This window comes from Odocoileus virginianus, chromosome 10 (genome assembly GCF_023699985.2).
Source record: "Odocoileus virginianus isolate 20LAN1187 ecotype Illinois chromosome 10, Ovbor_1.2, whole genome shotgun sequence".
NCBI classification, from domain to species: domain Eukaryota; kingdom Metazoa; phylum Chordata; class Mammalia; order Artiodactyla; family Cervidae; genus Odocoileus; species Odocoileus virginianus.
In genome coordinates, this window is record NC_069683.1 from 18,416,513 (window position 1) to 18,438,029 (window position 21,517).

The 21,517-nt window shown below is 39.2% G+C and overlaps 1 protein-coding gene across 7 annotated transcripts in view; it reads left to right on the top strand.

The window, feature by feature from the left end:
• LRRC4C (leucine rich repeat containing 4C) overlaps positions 1 to 21,517 on the top strand; it is a 1,326,823-nt gene that overhangs the window by 790,713 nt on the left and 514,593 nt on the right. Inside the window, exon 5 of one of the 7 annotated variants that reach the window (XM_070473154.1) lies at positions 15,502 to 15,614. The exons of the other annotated variants lie outside the window; for them this stretch is intronic. The gene's annotated coding sequence lies outside the window, so the exon portion shown is untranslated. The remainder of the gene's footprint in view (positions 1 to 15,501; positions 15,615 to 21,517) is intronic. 7 annotated transcript variants of the gene reach the window in all.

Here is a 21,517-nt window from a genome sequence, read left to right on the forward strand (position 1 = left end):
GGAGAAGTTTTTAAACTTGGAATAAAAAAATCAGAAGAGTCTGTTTTGTACTTGTTAGGTCAGGTTTCACAGGAGAGAAGTAACAGTCAAGAGATAAAGAAATGGGTAGGGGTTTGGCTCTGCTGAAGTCATTTTGAAATGTTCATACATATATATCTACTTTTCTCAGATTCTTCTTCCTTATGAATTATTACAAAATGTTGAGGATGGTTCCAGTTTTATAAAGTAAGTTTGTTGGTTTTCCTTGTTGATTATTTATTTTATACGTGGTGGTTTAAGCTCTTAGTCATGTCTGACTCTTGCAACCTCATGGACTGCAGCCCACCAGGCAAGAATATTGGAGTGGGTTGCCATTTCTATTCCAGGGGATCTTCCCAACCCCAGGGATCGAACTCATATCTCCTGCATTGGCAGGCAGATTCTTTACCACTAGCAATACCTGGGAAGGACATTTTATATATAGTAGTGTATATATGTTCATCTAAATCTCCCAATTTACCTTCAGTCCCCCCTTTCCCCTTTGGTAACCATGTTTGTTTTCTATGCATGTAGGTGTATTTCTGTTTTGTATATAAGTTCATTTGCATTTTTTTTTAGATTTCACATATGTGGTATCATGTTGTCTTTGTCTGACTTACTTCACTTAGTATGATAATCTCTAGGTCCATTCATGTTACTACAGAAGTCATTATTTTGTTCTTTTAGTGATTAATATTCAGTTCAGTTCAGTTCAGTTGCTCAGTCATGTCCAACTCTTTGTGACCCCATGGACTACAGCATGCCAGGCTTCCCTGCCCATCATCAACTCTTGGAGCTTACTCAAACTCATGTCCGTTGAGTCAGTGATGCCAGCCACTGACTAATATTCCATTATATAAATATATTCCATCTTTTTTACTATTCATCTGTCAGAAATTTAGGTTGCTTCCATGTCTTGGCTATTGTAAATAGTGCTCTAGTGAACATTAGGGCAGATGTTTCCTTTTGAATTATGGTTTTCTCTGGATATGTGCCCAGGAGTGGAATTGCAGAATCATATGGTAGCTCTATTTTTAGTTCTTTAAGTAACCTCCATATAGTTTTCCCTAGTGGCTGTACCAATAACTGAATCATTTTGCTATATACCTGAAACTAACACATATACAACAACTACACTCAATTGAAAAATATCTTTTAAAATGTCTATAGAGTTGTTAAGAACAAAACCTGGTGAATCTGGGTAACTGAAAGGAGTAACTGACCCTGGATCTGAGCCATGCTGCTCTGGGGGTCCAGAGGCCAGTATCAGATGCAGAGTTTAAGAGGCAGTGACTTTCTTTCCTGAGACACAAGTGCAATATTGTCAACTGAGGGTGTTAAAGACTGTTGTGCCTCAAAGTCACATTCTCAGGGTGCTCACTACCAAATGGAGGCTGTAACACAGGATCTAGACCAAGAAGAAAGAATGAGGTGATATTTCCAGAGCCAAGGGAGATGTCCTAGACATTTCCAGGAAGAAGTGAACATTTTCAGAAAGAAAATGAGCCTTGGACTCTGAAAGTGAAAGCGAAAGTAAGTCAGTTATGGTCAACTCTTTGTGACCCCATGGACTATACTGTCCATGGAATTCTCCAGGCCAGAATACTGGAGTGGATAGCTGTTCCCTTCTCCAGGGGATCTTCCCAACCCAGGGATCGAACTTAGGTCTCTCACATTGCAGGTGGTTTCTTTACCAGCTGAGCCACCTGGACCCTGAACAAGCTGGAAAGTATCTCATTTAGCCATTAATGAGGCTTATTTTCCCTCTCTAGTTGGAGATGCCAAAGGTTATCCTTGTGATGTGTTATACAGGATAGCCATTTCTCCAAGGAGTCCTGGTGGGCTGAATGGTGGCCTGCCCATCTGGAGGCATTAGGGACCTTGGTGGGCACTTTGAAAGCTAAATCCAATGGGATGATGTTCATGCCCAATCATTCAGTATTGTATCACTCTTTGTGACTCCAAGGACCATAGCCCACCAGGCTCCTCTGTCCATGGAATTTTCCAGGCAAGAATACTAGAGCGAGTTGTCATTTCCTTCTCCAGGGATTCTTCCTGACCCAAGGACCGAACCCGTGTCTCTTGCATTGTCTGGTGGATTCTTTGCCGCTGAGCCACCTGGGAAGCAGCCCTAAGTCCAGTATCGCTTCTCTGTCCTAAGCCCGCTCCTTGTGAGCCATGTGGTAGCTTTCTCATGCTTTGGGGCTTTAGTTGGTTTCCATTTATTTCCTGAGATGTCATTCCCCACCCTTATGTTTTTATACTCATGATTGACCCTAAGATGATGCAGTTTCCCCAGTTCTGATTTTACTTGCTCTTCCTGGAGAAAGAAAAAAATGCTACCATCTGACCTTGTCTTACCCAAGTGGCATACTACTTGAGTTGAGTGTGTGGACTCCTGCCATGCAAGCTGCTTTAGTTCTTCTCAGAGCTGACTTTCCGTGAGTAGAGACTGTTGGCAGCTGGCTGTTGAAACAGATGTCCTGCCTGTTGGGGAGTATTTCCTTGGGTTCACTTCTATAGCTTAGCTGAGCAGTGAATGCCGGGCATGGATCAGTGTACTTTCCCTGGGGGCAGGGCCACCCTAGCCTCTACTAGATGCCCCAAGACCTGAGCAGTCAGGTTTTGCTGCTTATTGGCCAAGACAGACCAACACTACCCTTTTCTTGTAACTGCTTTTAACTCATATATGGCTCCTTTTTCCTGAAGTGTCTTCTCCCCACTTCTGCCTGAGAATCCAGCCTTTTCCTCAGTACTAGGGTGACTATCATCTTTCTGAAGCTTCTCCCAATTCTTGTTTATTGCATGTGAGTTCCTGGAATTGCTACTGCATTTCAGTGGCCATGTCTGATCATGTCCTAAATATATTTTTGTTGTTGTTGTTAAGTCACTAAAGTGAAAAGTGAAAGTATTAGCCTCTCACTTGTGTCCAATTCTTTGGGACCCTATGGACTGTAGCCTGCCAGGCTCCTCTGTCCATGGGGTTCTCCAGGCAAGAATACTGGAGTGGGTTGCCATTTCCTTCTTCAGAGGATATTCCTGACCCAGGGATTGAACCTGAGCTTCCTGAATTGCAGGAAGATTCTTTACCATCTGAGCCACCAGGAAAGCCCATTCAGTTGTTAAGCCATGTCCAACTCTTCATGCCATGCTTCCCTATGCTTCATTATTTCCCAGAGTTTGCTTAGATTCATGTCCATTGAGTTGATGATGCCATCCAACCATCTTATTCTCTGTCACCCCCTTCCCTTCCTGCATTCAATCTTTCCCAACATCAGGGTCTTGTCCAATGAGCTGGCTTTGCATAAGGTGGCCAAGCTATTGAAGCTTCAGCTTCAGCATCAGTCCTTCCAATGAATATTCAGGATTGATTTCCTTTAGGATTAACTGGGTTGATCCCTTTGCTGCCCAAGGGACTCTCAAGAGTCTTCTCCAACACCACAGTTCAAAAGCATCAGTTCTTTGGCACTCATACTTTACTGCCCAACTCTCATATCCATACGTCACTGGAAAAAACAGCTTTGACAATAATTCATATGTATTTGTGTATATGTTCTTTCTCTTCTCTTTGAAGGTGAGTTCCTTCAATAAGGCTTGATCAGTAAGCATCCCTTAGCTCTCCAAACCCTAAGAATCGCTAAGGGGGCTGAGAAATTTAATGAGGCTCACAGGGCAGGAGCTGAGGGTGTATTAGGAAAGGCCTAAGAAAAAATTTTCTGTAGACACCAGCTTCAATTGTAATTGAGACTTAAATTCATTTTGGTAGCATACATTCATTTAGCATGCTAGAGCTCAAGGTTGCAAAGTTTATCATGGATCACCAGGGCAAAACCAGAAAGACAAGAAACAGCTGGTAAATACTAGTAAGCTGTTAAGGTCATCAGCTTGATTTCTTTTATTTGCAAGAGAGAGGTAGGGGTGTTGGGAATATATTTATAAGACTGCCTTAGACTATAAGAAAAGGTCTGTAGCCAAAGACGAAAGCTTTTCAATTTGTACTTTGATATAAATCTTATAATTAGTCATAGAAACCCTTCCCCCTTTTTCTTTATTTTCTTTAAATTGACTAGAATGAGACCAGACAAAACAACAACAACAACAAAAAATAGAATCCAGGTTTTATTTCTAGCTACAAACACAAAGAAATAATTTCTAAAACAAACTATGTCTAAATGCTGAACAAAACATCATAATTTTCTGGCCTTGGAGACAGTGAAATCAATAAAACAAATATTTGATTTGGGTGATTTTTCATACATCATTTGAAGAAACAACACACTTATTTATTAAAATCTATGAACCCTGAAAATAATTTCCTTTCAGCTGTAACAAATTTCAAGTTTTTTTTGAGACACACACACACACACATACACAGTTGCAGTATCTTCGGTAGTAAGAAACCAAGCTCCTTTCAGCATGAGACATAAGCACAAATTCAGTGTCCTTTAGGCTGAAACTACTATGACTTATAAATTATGAAAGCAGCACTCAATACTGCTTTCCTAACAATTTTCCATCCTTTACTACTTAGGTATTCTTTATTCTGAAGCTTTTCACCTCATACTAATGTTATCATCTGCCCTAAAAAACAAACAAAAACACTAAAATTCTGGCAATTAATTGTGAGAAATTGAAGCTCTTCAAAGTGTAACTCTGACCTGACACAATACTCTACCCACAATTGTATGCAGGAGGGGAGAGGGAAACACACATTTACAAGTCTCATTATTTATCCCACATGGTACACAACTTCATTTAATCTGCAAAATGAGTTTTTAGTTTAAGAATATGTTCCTTTCTTCCTTCCTCTTTCTCCTTCACTCTTTCTTTTGCTCTGTTCCCTCCCATTCTTCTTTCTTTTCGTCAATTTTCTTCTGTAAAGTGCTCACATAAAAGCCAAATCTTATTGACGTACAAATATAAAAATGTCTAATTTCCCTGTAGCTCCAAATTCCCATCACTGTGTATGTTATTTGCCTATTTCTGTTAAATAGTCTTGTCCCTATGTTGTAGAAGAGGTAACTGGAACTCAGAAAGTGTAACTTGGCCACGCCATGATTTAAATCCAGGCTCCTTATTGCCAAAGTTGCGGCAAGCTTCCCAGTATGTGTGTGTTTCCATCCCTTTCACATTCTATAGATAAAGATGAACCCTCTTGCCCTGTTTGATAACATTCTAGGGACCCTACTTGATCATTCATTCCATTGTTCATCCAAATATTCATAGCACCACTTACTGGATAATAAATCTGAGTAGGAATTAGAAGAATAAAGGACATAAGAAGAGGAAACAGGAGTTAAAGTGGTTGAGAAAGGGGAATAACCTTGGCAAAGATAAAGGGATTGAATTTCAACGAGGAAAGAAGGCGCTGAGTCTGGATTAAAATAAATTCCCATTCTACACTCTCTGCTCTTAAGCACTGTGCAGTGTGTCTCAGCTCTGATGTGCTATCCAATTGATGTGTTCCCCTGAAGATTTTCATTACTGAAGTATCTTGATTGCTCAGACCCTCCAGAGTCACAATCCACTGGAGGGGGAAAGCTCTGCAAGTTAAGTACTACACACTATGCCAGACATCAGATTCAAAGATAAAGCAGATGAAATCCCTGACTTTGTGGTGTCCAGGTTCAGTAATGGGAAGCCCTCCATGGCACTTGCCTGTGAGGTTTTACGACAGCTTCCCTAGATGGTGAAAGAGTTTCAGTTGCAGTATTTAAGGCGACATCTAAAATATAGACTGTCTTCCTGTCTTTGTCCTTATCTCCTTATTCCATTCCTGCCTTCTTTTCAACTTCATTCCACTGGGTTCATCGCTTGAACCAATTCTAGTGCCTTTAAAGTATAGATGCCATAGGGCCAATAGAAGGAGAATGTCTGCCTGGGAACCATCAGGAAACAATCCCATCCGTCTTCTTTCCTGACCCTGGCCACTCTTCAGAAGCTTTGAGTGAGTTCCTGGGCTCACACATGGCTCTCTTGAGTCAGTCTGCCTTTGGAGATGTTCTTTTAAAAATTCAAAAATATGTCTCCAGCCTAAAAGATCACACATAATATTTCATTTTTGAGCCTGAGCCAACCTTTTCAAAACGAAATACTGAATTTTGACTTCATTTTCCAATATGTGGTGACATTTTTCTTGAATATGAGTTCATTTAACAAACATTTTTTTCTAGAGGCATAGGATGGTGCTGTCCCGCTGTTCTCAGCCATGTCCAACTCTGAGACCTCCATGGACTGTAGGCTGTCCTGCTGTTCTCAGCCATGTCCAACTCTGAGACCTCCATGGACTGTAGGCTGTCCCGCTGTTCTCAGCCATGTCCAACTCTTGAGACCTCCATGGACTGTAGGCTGTCCCGCTGTTCTCAGCCATGTCCAACTCTTGAGACCTCCATGGACTGTAGGCTGTCCTGCTGTTCTCAACCATGTCCAACTCTTGAGACCTCCATGGACTGTAGGCTGTCCCGCTGTTCTCAGCCATGTCCAACTCTGAGACCTCCGTGGACCATAGGCTGTCCCGCTGTTCTCAGCCATGTCCAACTCTGAGATCTCCATGGACTGTAGGCTGTCCCACTGTTCTTAGCCATGTCCAACTCTGAGACCTCCATGGACTGTAGGCTGTCCCACTGTTCTCAGCCATGTCCAACTCTGAGACCTCCGTGGACCATAGGCTGTCCCGCTGTTCTCAGCCATGTCCAACTCTGAGACCTCCATGGACTGTAGGCTGTCCCGCTGTTCTCAGCCATGTCCAACTCTTGAGACCTCCATGGACTGTAGGCTGTCCCACTGTTCTCAGCCATGTCCAACTCTTGAGACCTCCATGGACTGTAGGCTGTCCCGCTGTTCTCAGCCATGTCCAACTCTGAGATCTCCATGGACTGTAGGCTGTCCCACTGTTCTTAGCCATGTCCAACTCTGAGACCTCCATGGACTGTAGGCTGTCCCACTGTTCTCAGCCATGTCCAACTCTGAGACCTCCATGGACTGTAGACTATGCTACAGCTTCTCTGTCCATGGACTTCTCTAGGCAAGAATAGTGGAGCAGGTTGCCATTTCCTACTCCAGGGGATCCTCCTAACCAAGGGATTGAACCTACATCTCCTGCATTGTCAGGTGGATTTGTTACCACTGCATCGCCTGGGGAGCAGAGCTAATATCAATCAGTAATTAAAATTGGTAGTTCTGGAGTGCAGATCTAGGGCTGTCATTTATTGTATGAACTTGGCCAAGTCACTTAACTTATCTGAACCTCAATATTTTGGAAAGAAACCTCAATTTTTTCTTTGTTGAAATGATGCTAATAATACCTCTCTTGCATGGTTATCATGAGCATTAAATAAAACAATATTATATAAGAGGCTTCATTGCTAGCTTTGTGTTAAGTGTTAGTTGTGGGTTGTAAGAAAATGTCACACTCTACCAGAAGGTCATGTTACGGCTTATGAAGCCCAAATCAATTACATATTGGGGCAAATCCATTGTGTGCGTGACATAATTGGTGAACAACAGAAAATTAACATGGTCAAATGATTCTGTGCTAATTAAACTACTGTGGATCCCAGGCAATATGTCCAGAGTATGCTTTTAGGTAGACTGTTGTCTAACTACTTGACTAATGCTTTGGTGCCATAGTGTTAATGTAATACTCAGGCAATCCATTATATGTTAGGGAAAAAACAAAAAACAAGTTGGAGTGAGGAGAGGAAAGAACTGAAGAAAGAGAGCCTAAGAACTTTTTGAAGTCTCCCATATGCAAATAGCAGCCGAGTTAAGAGTTCCCAGGGTAAAGTTATAATTGCCTTTCTCATTTTGCAGCCATATGTCTGTCACACAATTGAGCTGTCACATATTGAGATTGCTAGTGTGACATCTTCATAGTTTCAAACTGACTCTAGCCTAAAACAGCTCCAGCAATTCCTGGGTTACCACCTTTGCACCACTGCCTCATCTCCCTGGAAGCTTAGAGAATCCATGTGCTCCACACTGGATGTGCCTCCAGGGTGATTTAACGTGTGTGGGCATTGGCCAATATTTGGTACACATAGAAAAACCCAATCAGCTTCATCCCCATTTTGAACCGTGATAAGAACCCAGCAAAGAGCATCAGATAGGCAGAAGAGAGTCCAGTTCATTTCAGAGAGTAAAAGCCAAAGCTGCTTCCTCTTCACAGTGGAAAACACATCAGACATTCAAGAAATGGATTAGAAAACTCCCTTTATTCTCTAGAGGAGGCACAATCAATTCTTTTTCTCTCTCTTTAAGGGCCTTATATTTAATTTTAAAATGTCATTATTATTTCACATGGAAGAATTACTCATCGAAATGGAATTTCTTTTAAATTCCACTGTTTTAGAAACTACGCCCCCGGGGGAAATGAGTATATTCATGAGTGGGCTATGAAGGTATAAAGCACATTTCATATCATAAAAATCTCTGTCTGTTACAAAGTGAAATAGCTTAGAATTGTGGGAAGGTTTGAGAATATTAAGATCACTGATGGTTTGATCATGGTAGCCAGAGTCCACTTTAGATTCTAAAAGGCAAGATGTCAAAATACTAGATTTGGGTGTATTTTGGGGAGACTAATTTTTAGAGGATCTATTGACGAGATGTTATTGTGTAGCAGCTCTGAAGTCAGAATCCCAGCCTAACCAGTTTTGTGTTGTGTGACTTCAGACTATTTCTTTTTAACCTTTCTGGAATCTAGTATTATTAACTACCTACCAAATTGTGGTAGTAAGAGAACATGATTCATACAGCATTGTTCTGATTGTGTAAAGTGACTATATGAAATATTTAGTTTAATGTTTGCTGCATTATAAGCTTTCAGTAAACATCAGCTAGTGGCAAAGTGCTAGTAGTGGTAATCTGACTATGAAAAACAAGCAAACAAATGAAACAAATGAGTAATAAAATCAAGGGAATGTCTTAAAGCTCCAGATCTCCAAATCATATCTGATCTTAAGATGTAGACTTTTTTTAATCCCATTGTGATTCTTGTATTTGTCCTTTCTGAAAAAAAAAAAAAATGATCATGAGATTTTCTCCAATATGGTTTTAACTTTGTCCAAATATAAGAACAGAGCTCCCCTGATAGCTGAGTTGATGAAGAATCCACCTGAAATGCAGGAGACCCTGGTTTGATTCCTGGGTGGTCTGGAAAATCCACTGGAGAAGGGATAGGCTACCCACTCCAGTATTCTTGGGCTTCCCTTGTGGCTCAGCTGGCAAAGAATCTGCCTGCAATGGGGGAGCCCTGGTTTCGATCTCTGGGTTGGGCAGATCCCCTGGAGAAGGGAAAGGCTACCCACTCCAGGATTCAGGCCTGGAGAATTCTATGGATTGTATAGTCCATGAAGTCACAGAGTCCGCAGCAACTGAGCGACTTTCACTTTCACTTTCAAATATAAGGACTTTTATAAGACAATATCATAAATTTCACAGTGTCTACAACCAGAAGTTGAAAAAAAAATAATAAATTTTGCTTCAAAATGATACATGAGTGGTATTGGTGATTTCAGTGTTGAGGAAATATTTTAGAGGGAAGACCTAATTTGATATCTGATATGGGGCTTCCCTCATGGTTCAGAGGGTAAAGAATCTGACTGCTATGCAGGAGACCTGGGTTTGATCTCTGGCTTTGGAAGATCCTCTGGAGAAGGAAATGGCAGCCCACTCCAGTATTCTTGCCTGGAGAATCGCATGGACAGAGGAGCCTGGTGGGCTACAGTCCATGGGGTCGCAAGAGTCGGACACAACTGAGTGATTAACAGTACACTATATTCCCATCAACTATATTAACTAAGTGTCTGAGTATGTTCTATTTCTATCAATATGTCTCCAAGAATAGTGATATAGGCTCTATAGTAACATAAATAAAGGTGTTTGTATTGAATAGAATTAAAGGTAAATGGTATTGTATTATTGTAGTTTAGTTGCTAAATCAAGTCCAAATCTTTTTGGACCCCATGGACTATAGCCCACCAGGTTCCTCTGTGCATGGTACCCAGGCAATAATACTGGAGTGAGTTGTGATGTCCTTCTTTAGGGGATCTTCCTGACCATGAAATCAAACCTGTGTCTGTGCATTGCAGGCAGATTATTTATGCAATGTGAGTACCGTTGAGACACCTGGGAAGCCCCAAACTCCTGTGAGCACTAGATCAATGAGAAGGATCAATAAGGTCAATTCCATTCTACTTGCATGTGGATGGTAAATCTGCACTCTGTAAAATACCCATCCTCAGTTTTCACAGCTATAGATGGAGACCCTGGTAAGGGACTTAGCAAGTAGGAGTGTGTGACATTGAGTGAATCCATTCTTGTCATCAGAAAGTGACATGAGTGACAAGCACATGTCTTTGAGTGCCTAGCATTTTCTTCTTCATGACAGTTATTTCAACAGACCAACACATATCTTAGTTTGGAGAAAGGAATTAGAATTAGGCGGAGCATGTGCAAAGACACCTAGATGGTGTAAGTCACGTTATATGAAAAATTCAGCCTGGGCATTTACAGGATATGTGGACAAGGGCATCAGAGCCTTTTTCTGTAAGCATTTGCTTGACATTTGCTTACAAATTAGCCAGTAGGCCTTTTAAAATAGTGTTTGTGAGGAATAAAGAATAGCTACTCAAAGAATTTTCTTTTTAGTAGAGTGAATTGTCAACAATCAATAACAACACTTGAATGACTAATTGTTATTATCAGCAGGCTGAAATCAGAACCAAATTTTACACTGTCTTATAAAATCAACTTTTAAAAAATTTCCTAAAGTTAATAACAGAGGACACAGATGGTTTAATTATAACTTGCTAAAGTATATAAGTTAGTCAAAAGATGAGAGCTCTGATTTTTTTGTTTGTATTTTTATCAAAGCAGGCCAAAGTTTGTTTAGAGAATACATGAAATAAAAGTGTAACTTCATAATGACACAAATAAATACAACTTTTTCTACTTTATAAAAGCAAACATGTATAAGAAAAATGAGCATTGCATTTACTTAAGACGTAAAATTTCAAAATCTATCAGACTCACTGGAAATCTCTCAAATTTGTCCAAGGATCATCTAACTTCTGATTAGAGCTAGATTTTTTTTTTCTTACTAGAGATCAAGAAAATAGCAATAAAAATATGTCAGCCTTGCAAAGATTTCTGAAATAGTCATGTCTACTTCCTACAGTTTTTCCGTTAGGTCATCAATGTGTTGCTGAAAGTATGTGAATTAACACTTAACGATCACCATAGTACATTTACAAGAATTGAATAGCAGTATTCCCAGGTGGCTCAGTGATAAAGAATCCACCTAAATGCAGGATATGCGAGAGACCTGGGTTCCATCTCTGGGTCAGGAAGATCCCCTGGAGGAGAAATGGCAATCCAATCCAGTCTTCTTGCCTGGAGAATCCCAGGAAGAGAGGAGCCTGGTGGGCTACAGCCCATAGTGTCTCAAAGAGTCGGGCACGATTGAGCAGGCATGCACATATCACTGTGAGGTAGGTAGTACTACTGCCTCTAATTTATATATAAGGAAAAGCAAGCATGAGGAAGGCTTCCCTGGTCATTCAGATAGTAAAGAATCCAACTGCAGTGTAGGAGACCTGGGTTTGATCCTTAGGTTGGGAAGATCCTCTGGAGGAGGGCATGGCAACCCACTCCCGTATTCTTGCCTGGAGCATCCCCATGGACAGACGAGCCTGGCAGGCTACAGTCCATAGGTTTCAAAGAGTCAGACATGACTGAGCGACTACAGACAAGCATGATTAAGTGATGTTCCTATGGTTCTTTTACCCTAAAAAAGGCTGAATTAGGTCTTGATCCCGGCTCTTTGAACTCTACTTCCTATAATCTCTGCTAGTATCATGCTATGCCTTTTATATGATTATGATAAATCTAGAGCTCTGTTTCAAATAACTATTTTAATTATAAAATGTTGCATTCACTAGAGAGCTTTATAATTTTCAAATGTCATTATGCACATTAAAAGATTTGGTACTCAAATCATCCTGGATAGGTTTGGAACCTCTGTTTTACATATAAGAAAATTAAGCTGCAGTAGGACACCAAATAGCTCCTAATGATCAATTTGGGACATCATTACAAAAGTACATGACTCTGTGTCCACTGCTGCTGCTTGGCTTGAAATAGAACTGAAGCCTTTCTATAGGAGGAATAAGAGACCAGAGGGATGAAATTCTGAAAAACAGTTTGAATTTAGAGAAAGATTTCTTCATGTTTGAGTTTCTTAATATCTAAGTGCTCAAATGGCAGTGTAGAGGCAGAGAAGGAATTGTACTCTCTTGACTGTATGTTCTTCCTAGGGAGGCAATCACAGACTGACTTTCATCAATCATAAACACCAGAAGGGCAGATTCTTCTTCATTCTCCATCTTGAAGCAGGTCTTAGGATTAGAGTGCAGCGTCCTCTCTAGGAAAATGTAGCTCATGATATAGTTTTTCCCCCTGAGGAGTTTTACCAGAGTTTTATTCCTTAAAGCAAAATCCTTTAAAAAGTATGTTTTACAAAATGAGACATATTTAATACTCACTTCATTTCCAAAATCAGACACAGAGTTTCACAGTAGTTGATAAACACATACTACAGACATTCAGCTATGAACTCCCTTAGCTTCCAATATTGAAAATCATCATCTGTCTTTTAATATCAAGCTCTTTCCTCTATCACTTCATTTAATTAACGCTCTCTCTCTCCTTCTCCTTCTCTCTTTCCCTCCTTCCTTCTCTTCTCTCTCTGGGAATAGCTTTCTCCTTTGTTGTTATTCAGTCACTAAGTTGTATCTGACTGTTTGCAACCCCATGAACTGTAGCACACCAGGCTTCTCTATCCTCCACTATCTCCTGGAGTTTGTTCAAATTTGTGTCCATTGAGTCGGTGATGCCATCCAACCATCTCATCCTCTGGCACCCCCTTCTCCTCCTGCCCTAAATCTTCCCCAGCATCAGAGTCTTTTCCAGTGAATCGGCTCTTCACATCAGGTGGCCAAAGTATTGGAGCTTCCACTTCAGTATCAGTCCTTCTAATGAACGTTCAAGCTTGATTCTCTTTAGGATTAACTGGTTTGATCTTCTTGTAATCCAAGAGACTCTTAAGAGTCTTCTCCAGAACCACAAATCTAAAGCATCAATTCTCCAGCACTCAGCCTTCTTTATAATCCAACTCTCACATCTATACATGACCCCTGGAAAAACCATAGCTGACTAGCTGGACCTTTGTTGATCCTTAGTGCTTTCTCCTAAAGGAAAATATATCCCTCTTGTCCTTCTGTTTTACTATGAGAATTCCTCTTAGGGTCAATGTAACCTCGAAAAGACCCCAGTGCTGGGAAGAATTGAAGGCAGGAGAAGAAGGGGATGACAGAAGATGAGATGGTTGGATGGCATCACTGATTCAATGGAGATGAGTTTGAGTAAACTCCAGGAGATGGTGATGGACAGGGAGGACTGAGGTGCTGTGGTCCATGAGGTCACAGAAAGTTGGACCCAACTGAGCGACTAAACTGAACTGAACTGAACCCCGTGGAGTGATGCCTACATCTACATTTGTTGAGAAATTTTAAGACCCATCCAAGAACATAGCACATGAAACAGTAGAGTTTATGTTTTAAATAGAATAGAAAACCCTGAGTTACCTGGGAAATGAATGGTTAAGAAATAAAGTGGTGTCAGATCTAGGAAACTGAAATAAAAACAGTGGAGATGTGGAACTGAGAAAGCAGAGGAAAGCAGTCTTGTTACATGAAGAAGAAAATGTTTGGTTCATCTTTTGCAAATTGATGGGCTGAGTCACTCCTGCTGATGTGGCTCTTGAGTGGAGAGCACCTTTCTGGGTTAGTGTAGAAGGAACATTCTCCTGAATATGTTTTGGGTTAAAAGTGGTCCCAAACTGCTCTCATTTAAGCAGAATGTACGTGGCAGGACCAAGGTAGATACAGGAGAAGGAATTAGCATATCTGGATGTTGCTGGCAATCAGGACTATGTGTGGAGATTAATGAGAGTTGGACAAAGGTTTTGGAGCTAGATGTTAAAGGTGACCAGGTCTTAGCACTTCCTTCTTATCTAATGCTTGGCGCCTGGTATAGTGACTGAGGAACAACAAAAAGAATTACAGAGAACTCAACCAAGAGGAGACATTCATTCATTCATTCATTTATTAAATGTTTATTAAAAGTCTATGATACAGGAAGCACATTATAGTTATTCAGGATGCTATGGTCAACAAAATTTCTCATAGAATTTGCCCTTGATTATGTGGACACAAATGTAAATAAGAATCAAAGAAATACATAGAATTTTGATAGCAATAAATGGACTGTAGTGAGTGATGACTAAATATTATTATCCAGTTCACTAAATTTATGATGGTCTCAGAAATTTATTGGATTAGACAGTAATATATGACCTTAAAAACATAGTATTAGAATAGAAAAACACTGGGCTTGAGATTAAAACACCTCACTTCAAATGTGATGGTCATTTACCCAGCTATATGGTTGTAGATATAATCACTAATTTGCATCTCATGACTTCAATCTAGTGCTTTTCCTACTGTGCTCATATTTCTCAGGAACACAGGTTACATTATACCCAACAAGGGTCCAAAATCCTGCACACCAGGCAAATTTATTCTTCATTAGGCAGGAATCTTTGGGTCTGACTGAAGCAATCAGCCTCACTTTTTGACACAGAGTTGATGCCTGAGAATCTTGTTGGCACTTTAAAGAGCCAAACTGGAGACCCGGAAGTGTCATAAGAAAAGCCATTTGGAATACACCCAGGCTGACTTTGCATCACTGAACTACTCAAGTTACCAGAGTTACTTGGTAGGAGTGGGAGGCAGGGGGCAGGGGCAAGGATTCTGAAAATACAGTTCATTACCAAATTTGGACATTTTGCCTTGAGTGCAAACTGCTACAGACTTACAAAGGAAAAAAAAAAAAAGTACTGTTTTCATATGGTTTTTTTGGGTCCAGTTGGACTTAGTGATGGGAGAATAAATCAACTGGAGTCTAATTTAAACATACTCACTAAGGCAGCTTCTTCTTAACCAAGTTTTACAACCTTCTTCATATCATTAAAGTAACTCTAGATCAAGCAAATATCTTACAGTGATTGCAGAAGCGCAATTTGGAAACTATATGATCATAGAACATGCTTCTAACTTTCTGCTCAGAAATGGGATACATTGCCCAAACAAGGTATTAGCCAGCTTTCTGTTTATTTTTGAATGAATGAATGCATTTATATATGAATATTCAAGTGGCTTTTGATATGCTGACACATAGAGAAACAATACCTTCTCTACCAAAAGATGTTCTGTATACAAACAGGCAATATCGGAAACAAATTTAAAGAAATTTTTAATTTCATAAAGGCTTTCACCATTTGAAGCAGCTGTGTTTAATTTGTTTGTTTCTATAATGTAGAGAGCTTTGATAGATTATTTTTCATTTTCTCTGTTGGGGTAGGAGGAGAATTCCAAAACTATTGTTAAAAAATAGAAGCTCTCATGAGGAAATGCATCCGCATGTGGCTCCTGTGCAGAATTTCCAGGGGAGAAGTGAGTTCCTGTGGTGAAGAGGTAACACTTGTGTGGCATCATGAAGTGTATTAGAATACCGCTTGTGTGCTATTATGCAACGGTAACAGCTGTGTGGCTCAACTTGCTATCCACAACCCAGGACATTGTTAGAATAGGCTAGCACCTCAGTAGGTTTTCTGGAGTATGTGGTGTGTTCATGTAGCCTCTGATGAACAGAAGAAATTAATTTTGTTACTCGTAATCAAAGCTTTGGTGTGTGATACACTGCAAATTAAGAAGGTGAATTCAAAAATAATATTACTTTATGGATCATAGGAGTTATTTGGACATTCTAAATTTCTATTAGAATTGAAGGAACTGGCAAGAAAATAAGTGCAAACCAAGAAATTTATTGTTATGGCTGCATAATTAAGAAAAAAAATAGGTCAAAGACATTTGCTGTTGCTGGAACATCATCAAGAAGATCATTTAAAGTTAAAATAGAGACTGTGGTTTATATGCCTCAGCATTTTCTGAACTGTCTTTCCCTGTAACTACTATTCTATGAAATGTCAATAGATGCTTTCTTGAAGAAAAGATCAAGATGTTACCAAAAAAAATTTTTTAGGTCAAGAAATGTTACCACCTGTTAGTTAAATACTGTCTATAATTATTTTAACTGATAAACCTTTCTAAATCTTTAGTACACCACAGAGTATATTCAACAATGAAATTCTTTAGTCTGTTGTTTCTTTTTTATTGTTCTTAATATTGGACAGGATCTGTGCTCCTTGGAAGACAATTTGGGAAAACTAGTGTCTATAATGCCAGTAAAGTTTGTTAATTTTGTTAATTCGGTAACAGTGTTTGTCTAAAATGATCTGATTTGATTCAATGGCTGTAACTGGTAGCCTAGTACAGAAACTGCCTGAATATATCCTGTATTCCTTCAAAGGGGACAGACTTCTGTTTAAATTCTTCAAAAATCATTTCATATGTGTGATATTACCACTGCTTATTAGGAACATTTTATAATATATGCCAGGTCCCATGTTAAGATGCTTTGTATATACTAACTCAATTATTTTTAACAAGTTTTTAAAAGTTTACATTGATCCAACAACTCTTTAAGGTAGACTCAATTATTATCACTACTTTATGGATGAGAAAATGGAAACAAAATAAATTTTTGTGACTTTCACAATGATCACATAATGCAAATATAGACATATCAAGTCATTTATTTTCAGTTTAGTGACCATCCTCTCTAACTAATTTTATAAATGAGGAAACAGATTTATCTCTTATTAGCTAACTAACTGGTTCCAAATAGGTAAAGGAGCACATCAAGGCCGTATATTGTCCCCCTGCTTATTTAACTTATATGCAGAGTACAGCATGATAAATGTTGGGCTGGATGAATCACAAGCTAGAATCAAAATTTCTGGGAGAAATATCAATAACCTCAAATATACAGATGATACCACCCTTATGGCAGAAAGCAAAGAAGAACTAAAGAGCCTCTGATGAAATTGAAAGAGGAGAGTGAAAACGTTGGCTTAAAGCTCAACATTCAGAAAACTAAGATCATGGAATCTGGTCTCATCACTTCATGGCAAATAGATTGGGAAACAGTGGAAACAGTGACAGACTTTATTTTGGGGAGGCTCCAAAATCACTGCAGATGATGACTGCAGCCATGAAATTAAAAGACACTTCCTTCTTGGAAGAAAAGCTACGACCAACCTAGACAGCATATTAAAAAGCAGAGACATTACTTTGCCAAAAAAGGTCCATATAGTCAAAGCTATAGTTTTTCTAGTAGTCATGTATGGATGTGAGAGTTGGACTATAAAGAAAGCTGAGCACTGAAGAATTGATGCTTTTGAACTGTGGTGTTGGAGAAGACTCTTGAGAGTCCCTTGGACTGCAAGGGGATCCAACCAATCCATCCTAAAGGAAATCAGTCCTGAATATTCATTGGTAGGACTGAGGATGAAGCTGAAACGCCAATCCTTTGGCTACCTGTTATGAAGAACTGACTCATTTGAAAAGACCCTGATGCTGGGAAAGAATGAAGGCAGGAGAAGGGGATGACAGAGGATGAGATGGTTGGATGGCATCACCTATTCAATGGACATGAGTTTGAGTAAGCTCCGGGAGTTGTTGACGGACAGGGAAGCTTGGCGTGCTGCAGTTCATGGGGTTGCAAAGAGTCGGACATGACTGAGCTACTGAACTGAACTGAGCTCACTAACAAGATCCTGGCAAATCCTAAAATACAATATAAAGCTCCTGCATCCAAAATTTTGTGCTGCAAAGTAAATGTCCATAAAATAAACTCAATACACTTACAGTCATCCCATCATACTTAAAGATTGGGTAAAGGAAAACGTGAATGGTATATATGTGTATGGATTTTTTGTAGTGTGTGTTTTAATAGTAGATCATCTGAAATTGAGTTTATTATTTTTTATTATCTGATTATTGAAATACTTGTTTAAAATACTCACTTCTAGGATTCACTATCTGTAATAAAATTATTAATTAGCTAATTACACTAAAAATGCTCTAAGATATAGATATTATCTTTACGCTATTTTACAAAAATGAAAAAAAAAAAATGGAGCTAAGTCCTTTGCCCAAAGTCTCATATTTAGAAAGCAAGGGAACTAGGGCTTAAACCCAATACTCTTCTTACTCTGATTATTGCTTCCTTTAGGATAAAGTTGAACCAATATTAGATTGCATTAATTCATTCAGATGATCCTCTAAAGTATGATTCTAGGAACTGAAATATTAGTTACAGTGAAGAATAGATGTTTCGTCTATGCTCAGAAACTTTCCAGAAACACAAAACTGGAATGTGATCTCTTCCCCTACTGGTCTCTTTCAGTCTCTTTTCTTTCATGGCCAAGAGACAAGTCTAGTTGTTCTAGGCATGGAGTGTATATATTATGGGGCAAAAGGTAGAAGTGTGGATTCACTGGAACTGGTTGTATGTCTGCGCTAGTGATTCTTATAGAATCTTTTGTATAAAAGTCTGTTCTTGCACTTTACTGTCACATTCACTGTCATTATAGACCATACATTTTGCTATAGGTGCTTATATGTAATTATAATGAAATAAAACTCTCATTGAGAAAATTGATTTTGTCATACAAATTTAGAAATGAAAAACATAAAATGCAATTTTATTAAAAATTTTAATTTATTATATTTAAGTGTTATTTTTAAAGTGAAAGGAAAGGAAATGGATGAAAGGAAACATGCTTAAAAATCAGAAAATTGTTTAGTGTGTGATTAAGTAGGTAGTGCAGTGGTAAAGAATCTCCCTGCCAATGAGGAGATGCAAGAGATGCAGGTTCTATCTCTGGGTCAGGAAGATCCACTGGAGTAGGAAATGACAGTCCAGTATTCTTGCTTGGAAAATTCCACAGACAGAGGAGTCTGTGGACTACAGTCCATGGGGTTGCAAAGAATCAGACATGACTCAGTGACTGAGCGTGCAAGTAGATATAGTAATATGTATTGTAATAAACTAGAAAGACCACTGGATTGGAAACCATGAGAAATTATCTTTAGTTACTTTGCCATTAAGTGTTAATATAAACCTGAAAAATGATGTTTATACATGCTGTCTTATGGTCTGTGAGAGCTCAAGCTCTTGAACTGGACTTCCCAGATTTAAATCTGAGGTCTCCATCCCAATTATGTGGCCTAGGACAAAGTCTGTAGCTTCTTTATATCTCAAAATCATTTTCTCAATAGTCAAGACAAAAAAGTATCCATCTCCTAAAGTTTGTATGCAAATTAATTAAGTGAATACATGAAAATCTCCCAGGACAGACAGTAGTGCCTGGAAAATTTTAAGTATGCAATAAATTCCGACTATTAATATTTAGAGCCATCCACTAATAATTGAGCACATACTATGTGACAGACTGAGCAAGGAACTTGGGCTAGCACAAAGAATAAGCCCGAGTCTCACCCTTTGTGCTGCCTATAGTTTAGTGAGAAACATGTTAACAGACACTGATATGGCTATATTTGATTTGATGTGAAACAAACACTACTAAAAGTGCCTCATGATATAGAAGGAGTTTGAATGAGAAAGAACAGATTTTCATAACTGAACATGATTTTAACTGATGTCAGGTGAGCAATGGTGAGAAAGGCTTTGGGTTAACACTGAATAAACAGCAGGTACAAAGTGATGAAGTATAAAGCTTCATAGTGTCTAGACAGCTAGAGGCAGTTGGTGTTGGTGGAGAGGGAGTGGTGAATGATAGAGATAAGATGCACTGGGTTTCGAACTGGATGGAGAAAATAGAGAAGAGAGCCACTTTCTAAGAGTATGTTCTTCTGATTTATTACAAAGATGAAAAGAGCAGAAGAGAACAAATAAAAAGGTGAGAATTATGACCTCAGTTTACATGATAAATTTCAGTGGTATGCACATTCTCCACACATCACATGCCCGTAGGGTTTAAAAAAAAAAAAAAAAAAAAAAAACCTCCATAGTGCATGAGAGCTTTCCTGGTGGCTAAGTGGTTAAAGAATTCTCCTGCCAATGCAGGACACCCAGTTGCAATCCCTAGGTTGGGAAGATCTGGAGAAGGAAATGGCAACTACTCCAATATTGTTGCCTGGACAATCCCATGGACAGAGGAGCCTGACAAGCTACAGCCCGTGGGGTCACAAAGAGTCAGACATGACTTAGTTACACAACAACAGAGAGTGCATGAAGCAATGGAGCAAAAATTTCCTCCTCAACTATGTATTCTCTGAAAGATAGTTGCAAATTGAGGATAAATAGTGTTACTTACATCATTCCACATTTTATAATGCAAAGTCTCAAATACTTTTATACTTTCCCTACCAATGAAAACAGGATGTTAAGCAGTGATAGGATATTTATATGCAAACTTTAGTGACTGCAAAGATGTTTCTTAATGATCAAGGTGTAATAGAGAATGGCAATATCATTGTATTAAATGCACCTTAACTGAGTGGGTCTGCTTTGAGTCTGAATTCCTTTTAGTCCAGTGAAAAATGATGAGGGCTCATTCCTTCTTCCTTATCTTTGTATTTGTAGTTCTAACATCATTTCATGTTCTATAATGGAGGTGAGTTTTGAATGGGAGGTTTATTTTTATTAGATCCTGTCCCTCTATGATTCCAATAAACACCAGTTAAATCAAAGAAATGCAAAAGGCTGTAAAGGTTAGAGTGCTTTCTAGTTTACCTTCTTTTTTAAAAAATTTATTTAATTGGAGGCTAATTGCTTAGCAATATTGTAGTGGTTTTTGCCATACATTGACATGAATCAGCCACGGGTTCTTGTCAAAGTGAAGCAGCTTTATGACTCAGAGAAGTTTAGTGATTGGCTTAAGGCTATTAAGCAAGAGAAAAGCAGAGAGACCTTGAACTGTAGATTTTTTTTCTTTTTGGTCCACTTCACCAAGCCTCTGTCCTTTATTATTGCAGTCTCTTATAGTGAGGGCTTCCCCAGTGGCTCAGAGGTAAAGAATCCCCCTGCAGTGCAGGAGATGTAGGAAACGTGAGTGAGAACCCTAGGTCTGGAAGATCCCCTGGAGGAGGGAACAGAAACCCACTCCAGTATTCTTGCTGGAAAATTCCACGGACAGAGGAGTCTGGTGGGTTACAGTCTATCGGGTGGCAAAGAGTCAGACACAAGTGAAGCAACTGAGCGCGCACACAGGGTAATTTCTGATATTTGTGTTAGCGTGTAAAATGGAATGGAAGGCACAGAAGAGGTCACACCAGGAAATTCCTCTCATTTCTGAATGCAAAAGCAGATTGCAAAAGCTAATAGAAAGCATATTAAGACAGAGTCAGTTCATCTCTCAGTTCAACTCTTTCTTTTCCTTTCATAAAGGTTTCCTTTAAACTTTAATTTTTCACATCTGAAGATCCTATACATGTAGTAGACATTTTCA